The following is an 8857-nucleotide window of genomic DNA, read 5'->3' as shown; positions in this document are numbered from 1 at the left end:
CCCAAATATTTTCTTTCTTTTCTTTTGCTGCATAACTCACGTTGCAATGTATGAAACTTCTTTTGACTTTTGATTTTCGAAGACACAATGTCGAAGAAAGATTTCATGAATTTCTTTAATAAAAAAAACCTAGCCGTCACAGACCAGCAAGTATGAATTGATAGCATGTACCATTCGAAAGTATGCTGCATGCGGTCTTCCGCGAAAACAATTTCGCCCAAGCTTTCACAAACAGTTTCAGATAAATGGTCGTCGTAGCCCAACGGAAGCTCGAAAATGTATCTCGTAAACAACACAGACACTCTCGCCCCCACCCCACCCCCACAACACCTATGTCCAAGTATTGGGTTGTCCGGAAAGTTCGTGCCGATTTATAGTAGCTTACCTTTCGACATATTTTAGAACATGGTTGAGTCCATAAAATAGGATTTGACTGCACCTCCATTTAGAGCACAGTTTAAGTTATCTTTTCGTGGAAGAAGGTTTATGTTCCTGTAACCTGTGTTAATTCTGTAACCTTTTATAATGGAAGATAAGTTCATTTTCGGCACTTGGTGCTTTGGGAACCAGACAAAAATTGCTGAAGCTCGGCAGAGATGTGTTACCCCATCCTCAATATTCACCAGATATTACCCCTTCGGATTTCCACTTATTCAGGTTTCTGCAGAATAGTCTTAATGGTAAAAATTTCAATTCCTTGGATGACGTAAAAAGATACCTTGATGAATTCTTTGCCATGAAACCATCTCAATTCTGGAAAGAGGGTATTTTCAAGTTTAAAAAAAGATGGAGACACATTGTGCAACAAAATGGTTCATATTTGGTTGATTAAAAATGTAATGGCAAGTATTTATTGACCCTTTTCTTTCCTTTAAAAATCGGCACGAACTTTCCGGACAACCCAATAAAATCCAAAATGTGAAAACCAGAGAAGACTGGAGCAACGTCAAATGGAGAGCTTTACTCAAGGACACAACACGCTGAACCCAATAACAACGAGGTCACGAGCCTTCACAAAGCAATATATTAGATAAATAGAAGCGCATTAGATTCACAGAGGAAGTCACTATGGTTACAAATGGAAATCAATGCACCAACGAAGGAACTTCAACAATCTCGCTTGACCTGCATAAATGACAGCGAAATCTTCAAATCTAATCCTAACGTCTTAAAAATGGATTAAGATACAGAATATAGTAATCCTTAATTTAATACTTTAAGAAAGAAAATCAGGTGGACACGTTTATAACGCCTGGCAAACAATGTAGAAAAATTTCAAACGCATGCAGACACCTTCAGGAAATTGCAAAAGCGACGATAAAAGATATAGGCGTTTAGGGCGGTAGAGTGGCGAGATTGATTGGGCGTTGGACGGCAAGCTTTGCGGTATTTCTTCCTGTTTATGGAGACTTCAAAACTCAGAAAGCATCCAAAGTTTTAGGAAACACTGATAATGTCTAACACTCGTAGACATGCTTACAAAATCAAAAAAAAACAACACAGCGCCCATGACTTTCGGAAACATTTTTTCACGCTCAGAATTACTGAAGCATGGAATAAACTACCTGCATCAGTATCTGTTGGTAGCTGTCGAAACACTACATCCTTCAAGACTTCCATACTTTCTGAAATTCGCCAACAGTACACCTGATGACCCACACTCGTGTTTCTTCTTTTTCTTGGGTTGTAATACAAGTTCATATATATATATATATATATATATATATATATATATAATATATATATATATATATATATATATATATATATAAATCCCCCCAAAAAACGAAGAACAAACACACAAAAGAAACATGAGGACGTGTCACAGGTAAAGTATTAGCAGACGCTCAGGGAAGGAAAGGAACACACAGAAATACTATGGACATCGACATGCTCAATTACTCCTTCGTCAGTTATCAACTAAATATCATTACAATTTCGACACCTTCCATAAGTATTGTTCAATTTTTGCAGTGTCAGCAACATAAGCTGCTGGAGTATAAATGAGTGGATATGTAAAATGAATGTAAACAGCAGCAACTTGGGCGAGTGTCTTCTGCATGAAAATGGGAGGACAGAAATAGGATCTTTTCCTTTTGAACGGCAGTTTTCAACACAATTTTTAGTTAACTAAACACTTTTAAACTTCGTATACTGGTAGAATGTGTTTATAAAACATCATTTTTTCTTGGCTTTATTGAGAAAATTCTATGGTTTGTAAGATATTTCCACTTTAATTTCGAGCATTTCGGCAATTTTAACCAATCGCTGGAGTCCATTTGGGGTGAAAACATTCCTTGCTGTATGAATATGTCCCTGGTTTAAGAAACAGATTGGGTTTATTTACATTTGCGAAGAAAAAAAGATACCCTTCCCCCACCCCTAACTCTAACTAACCCTAACCCTAAAACAGATCGAAATGCAATAGATCGATACTAGGGTTATAATTATGGGTGACAATTTCATACGACACCGCTACGGAAAATGGGATTTTTTTCTAGCGGTGTCGTATGAAAATGTCACCCATAATTATAACCCTAGTATCGATCTATTGCATTTCAATGTTTTAGGGTTAGGGTTAGGGGTGGGGGAAGGGTATCTTTTTTTCCTTCGCAAATGTAAATAAACCCAATCTGTTTCTTAAACGAGGGACATATTCATACAGCACGGAATGTTTTCACCCCAAATGGACTCCAGCGATTGGTTAAAATTGCCGAAATGCTCGAAACTTTTAGCAGAGTGCAGTGTGTTGTAAACATTGAGACAACATCTACAGCTTGAGGTTAAACCTCAAGTCCATAACCACATGTCCCATTCTTTTAATATAGCAACTCACAAGTTGAAATAAAATATTCCAGATCATTAAGCGGAATTGGTACTTAAGTGGATGGTCATGTTTTTTTTTTTGCAATTAGGAAAAAAAGCAAGACTTCGCTAAAAATGTCTTCCTCCCTATTCTTTTCCCCATGACACAGAGACCCTGCAAAGGGTCATAAGCTCAATCCTTCCACCATCTCTGACTCAGCCCGTTTTCTAGCTCAAAATTGTGCTTATGATCTGGAATGTCATTTCATTTTATCTCCTTAGAATATAGAAATAATTTTCTGGGAGAGTATTCTAAATAATTAGAAAACCCCAAAAAAAAACAAAAAAAAAACAGGTTTCATACTCCAGGATGGCAAAGAAAAAATATCTAAAAGAAAAAATAAAATAAAATAAAATAAAATAAACAAACCACCTAAAACGATTGAATGCTGAAAACATTCGAATGTTGCTTTTATCTACTTTGCTTTATTAAAAACACAGCTACTGTGTTTTAATAACTTCAGTAGATAAAGACAAACTCTCTCTCTCTCTCCTCTCTCTCTCTCTCTCTCTCTCTCTCTCTCTCATTATTGTTACTATGGTTACACGCATGACATTTCATTCTGCAGATTAGCAAGATGTAACAGTAACACGAGATATCTGTAACATCGCAGTGGAGCCAATGTGGACATTGGACAATCAGACTTCTAGTATGCTATAAATGATGCTAAAGTGATATTACATATCTCACTGTTCTAAGTTCAAAATCTAGATCGAATTAATTAACTCAGCCATTTTTCAAGCCATAAAGATGGCTAGGTGAGGTGTTAACTGTCTTTCTTCCTATAAAACAGCTGATAAAATGAGCATCGTTGGGATCAGTGAGTTGTTATTGTCTAGCCACAGCTCAATCCTTATCAAACATATCTAGGGTCAAAAAGCATTCCAGCCTAACTAGGATTATCTAAGATTAAATTATCCAATGTGTCCTTCCTGTTTTGAAGATGACGTGGGTGTGATATAAGATTTGACTGCTATTTCTAGCAGGTAGAGTAACTGCATAAAGGCTACCTCGTTAGCCTGTAATAGACAGGAGAATTTTTTTTTTGCTATGGGTTAATCAGAAGAAGGTTTGTACCCATGACCTTTTACATAGTTTCTGGGACCAGCAGTGGGGAGACTGGGGGCCTGGTTGCAATTAGGAAAAAAGCAGGACTTCGCTAAAAATAGCCAAGGAACAGGTGATGGGGGTTAATCTGGGCAATCTGGGGGTTAATCTGGTATAGTCCATCAAATGGGCTTCTAAATAGATTCCTTCTACCTAACTTCACACACAAAGCTCGTTGTTTGTTCCTTCTTGAGCCACGCCTGGCTCATAAGGGCCGGTTTTCCCGGTTTCCTTGATGTATACGTTCCCCACCTGGACGGGACGCCGGTCCGTCGCAGGTGAGCTGCAAGATGCAGGAGGAAAGAGTGAGAAAAAGTTGTGGCGAAAGAGTCAGCAGAAGTTCTCCATAACCTTCTGCCAGAGCCATGTGGAGCTTAGGTGTTTCGCTCATAAACACAAACATCGCCCGGTCTGAAATTCGAACCCGCGATCCCTCGACCGCGAGTCCGCTGCTCTAACCACTGGGCCATGTGCCGCCACACTCACAAAGCTTAAAATACTGCAATTAGCCGTCATTTTTAACGGGCCGGGGCCAGCTAGAGGTGAAGCAAAGCATCACAACAAAACTGTCTAGCATCCTAAAACAACCCATTAAACCAGGGCTGTGGAGTCGAAGTCGGAATCAGAAACAATTAAGGGGTAGCTGGAGTCGGATCGGAGTCGGTAAAACTATACCGACGCTGATTCTGACTCACATATCTTTATTCTTAAACTAGCAGTATCGCCCGGCGTTGCTCGGGTTTGTAAGGGAAATAACTATATAAGCATTTTTAGAGAGTTATAGCCAAAAAATAGCAAAAAAAATGGAAAAAAAATGATGGTAATTTTTTTTTAAATCGTTGACTCATCGTAGATATTTTTAGAGAGTTACTTCCCTAATATAATAGCGAAAAAATGCATTAAAATGGAATAAAATGATGGTAAATTATTTTTAAAATCGTAGACTCATCGTAGACGCGCGCTAATACCCAGAAGGGCTCGATATGAATCACGACTATAAGATACCCGGTTTTGGTTACACTGCACCGCAAAATGTGGGAGTAGATAGGAATCTAAATCGGAGGAGACAGACAGCACACAACCTCACTTTTATATATAAAGATATAAACCAGTTATAACATAGGCCTACTCAAAGTACAAGCGTATGCATATGCTTTATGAGATATGTAGACCACAATCACTTAATTACATAAAGAGGAGTCGGAGTCGGCATCGGAGTCAGCATCGGAGTCAGAAGTGCTAATAGTACAGGAATCGGAGTCAAAGTTTTTTTGTTTCGACTCCACAGCACTGATGATAACACACTCAAGCACACCAAACCGACTCTTTGCCAGATACGTCCTTCCGTTTCACTCATCTACTCACCGCAACCATTATTTTAAGGATCCATTTTACACACCAATAAACAAACACACTTTTACGAACCAGATAAGCTACCAATACCGGGATGCATCCCAGTCAACAAAAACTCCCTGGTTGGATGGGCCATGGTTACCACAAAACTATCAGCAGACAGAATTATGATTTACAAAATTGAACAACTTCATGGTCAGCTACATAGACACCAAAGTACAGTAAAACCTTACTTTAGGAGGACCCGTTTTACGAGACCCCGACTTTACGAGTTTAATAATAAAAATAAGCAGGTTTTAAACAGCCATTTTGTGTAGGAGACAACGTCTCAACATAACGCAACACTGGTTTTAGCACGTCTGCACAGCTGCATATAGCGACGGAGCAAAAATGACGCCAAAAAATTGCATTACTACTATGGGAAATTATTGCTCTGCTTTACGAGTTTTCGCTTTACGAGCGGGCTGCAGGAACGTTCCTTCCAATCACTGCTGTAAACAGTGGAAAAGAGCTAGAACGTTAAAACTTTGTGTGCATGCACAGCAGAGTTCAAGGTCAATCTGTGCCAAGCGGCTTCACTCTGCGTTCTTTAGCTTCGTTACTATGGCAACAGTCCAGGTACTTATTGATCAGACCTCGAATATATATATATATATATATATAATATATATATATATATGTGTGTGTGTGTGTGTGTGTTTGTGTGTGTGTGTAACCGCGTGTGTACCGTTGGCGATTTTTTCCCTCTGTCTTCCCTTCTCTGGATCTTTCCTTCTCCTATGTTTCCGACGAAGAGCTCCGCTCGAAACGTTAAACCCTCCTTCTTTCCTTCTTTCCTGAGCATCCAATATACTATATTTTTTCCACGTCCTCGCGTTGTTGTGTTTTTTTTTTTGTGCTTTCTTGTTTGGATTAACTATATATATATATATATATATATATATATATATATATATATATATATATATATATATAGCAGAAGCAACAGAGTGACTCAAGGCCGAGAGTTTCGTGCGTGGGCACTTATCAAACTAGTTTACTGCTCTATTTAACATTGTCCCAAAAGAGATCAAACATGAAAAAGATCCCATCACCTTCAAAATGAATCCCGGACAAATTTCTTCAAGAGGTACCAGATAAGCTACCTATACCGGGATACATCTCAGTCAACAAAAACTCCCAGGTTGGATGGGCCAGGGTAGCACAAAACTTGACTTTAAAATGATTTAACAGATCCTGTCGGGTGATGCTCTTGAGTTAGACATGGCCTAGGCCAACCTTTGGCCGAAACATATCTAAGTTATCAAAAATAAGTTGTATACAATAATAATAATAATAATGATAATAATAATAATAATGATGATAATAATAATAATAATAATAATAATAATAATAATAATAATAATAATAATAATATAATAATGCGACACATTTGACGAAACAATAGACCATCTCGTTTCGGGATGTCCTGTGCTGACACCAAACGAATACAAAAATCGCCACGATAGGGTAGGACAGTATATACATTGGAAGATATGTAAACATTACAAATTCGGCACTCCTGCTAACTGGTATGAACACCATCCTCAGCCAGTTGTTGAAGGTAAAAATGTCACCATCCTCTGGGATTTTCCAGTCAACACTGACAGAACGATCAAGGATAATCGACCAGACATAAATATTATAATTATTATTATTATTATTATAATTATTATTATTATTATTATTATCATTATTATTATTATTATTATCATTATTATTATTATTATTATTATTATTATAATATTATTATTATTATTATTATCATTATATTATTATATTATCATTATTATTTTATTTATTATTATTATTATTATTATTATTACCAGCAAACCAACACCGACACCAGTACCTCGAAGGTCGACAGCAGCGACATCAACAGTAACAGGAGCAGCGGCACCACCGATACCGGCGGAACCAAAAACTTTTCGTCCTGCTACTGAAGCAGACCCCTCAACCATTCCTTTGCCGGATGAAGAGATCTCGGATTGTGCGAGCTCTGATTCCAACAAAGGAGAATGGAACATAGTACCTCCAAAAAAGAAAAGGAGGAAAAAACAAAAAGATTTACAGGGGAAGCACGAACAAATAGTACTTCCCAACATCAACAACAACATCAACAACAACACACACTCACAACAACAAACAACAACAACAACACTTTCGACACCACTACTGCCACTACCACAGACACAAACAAACACAGACACAATTACAGACACGATTACAGCAGTGAATACAAGAAACCAGGAACTGGTTGGGTATTTGAAAAACAAAACAAGCACAAACATTACAGATTTCATAATACCTACACACAACACCCACCAGCACCATTCTCACAATAAAAATAAACAAAACAGTTTACAACGAAATAAAACAAATATTCCCTAACGATGTGGGATCGTTAGGGAAAAGTTTCTCTCAGAAACTTTACAAAAATATTATTGAAGCACCCGTGCAAAAGCACAAGGGAGCCCCACCCCCACCACCAACAACAGTAAGTAGAGCCTTTTTTCTCCTTTTTTTTTCCCCTAACTTTTGAAACATGGCAAATCTTAGAATCGGTTGTTTGAATGTGAGAGGCCTCGGGTCACCTTGGAAACAGGGTCACCTGTTAAACGACCTGAGGTTTCATGATGTGGATGTAGCAGCCATCAGTGAAACCAGGCTCTCCGACCCGCAGGAACTCGCAGCCCTTTTCGGCGGATACGAGATATTTCTATCTCCGTGTCGGCCGGGAGCGGGCGGTGGTGGTACTGCGGTGTTGTTTCGGAAGGGCCTGGACCTGAAAATAAGGACAGTCTTCTTGGATCCGGAAGGTAAGTTGGTGGTCCTCGACGTGGACGGTAGTGACGGCGGTGCTTTCAGACTGCTGGCTGCCTACGCTCCGACAGGAGCAGGGCAGTCGGATTATTTCAAACGTCTGGAAGTTTTCCTGGGAACGTCACGCACTCTAGTACTAGTTGGGGATTGGAACGCTGTCTTAGACGAACGTTTCGATCGGGTGGGCAGGGGAGCGTCTGATAGGAGAGGGTGAGGGTGCAAGAGCCTCGCCAACCTACTCGGCCGCTTTCAGCTGTCCGACAGGTTTCGACTAGACAACCCGAATGTGCCAATGTGGACTTGGACAAACCGCATCGGGTCTTCTAGATCGTACTTAGATAGTGTTTTGTAGGCCAGCGGATAAGGACAGCGTAGGGTGTCCACATTTCCACCTAGTCGAATATACGGACCACAAATTAGTGATCTGTACGGTCGACTTAGATAGGCTACATAGACAGGGACCCGGCTACTGGAAGCTGAACGCGTCGTTAACGGCGTGCAAAGCTTACAGAGACCGGATTAGTTTACTAGTTAAGCGGGCGCTCACGGGGGCAATCATCAACAACAACTGGTGGTTTGCCCTCAAGAGAGCAATTAGAGTAGAGTCGATTAGGTATAGTAAGACTCTAGCTATTGAACGTAGGAAGAGAGAGCGGGATTTAGTTAAGA

The 8857-nt window shown here is 39.3% G+C and overlaps 1 protein-coding gene across 1 annotated transcript in view; it reads right to left on the bottom strand.

Annotated features, from left to right (window-relative positions):
* Nucleotides 1–8857, bottom strand: part of LOC115229563 — a 28675-nt gene that overhangs the window by 1020 nt on the left and 18798 nt on the right. The gene's annotated exons all lie outside the window — the stretch shown is intronic.

Source organism: Octopus sinensis, linkage group LG2 (assembly GCF_006345805.1).
Source record: "Octopus sinensis linkage group LG2, ASM634580v1, whole genome shotgun sequence".
Classification (NCBI taxonomy): domain Eukaryota; kingdom Metazoa; phylum Mollusca; class Cephalopoda; order Octopoda; family Octopodidae; genus Octopus; species Octopus sinensis.
The sequence above is the reverse complement of the archived record's forward strand: the minus strand, read 5'-3'. Positions and strand labels throughout refer to the sequence as shown.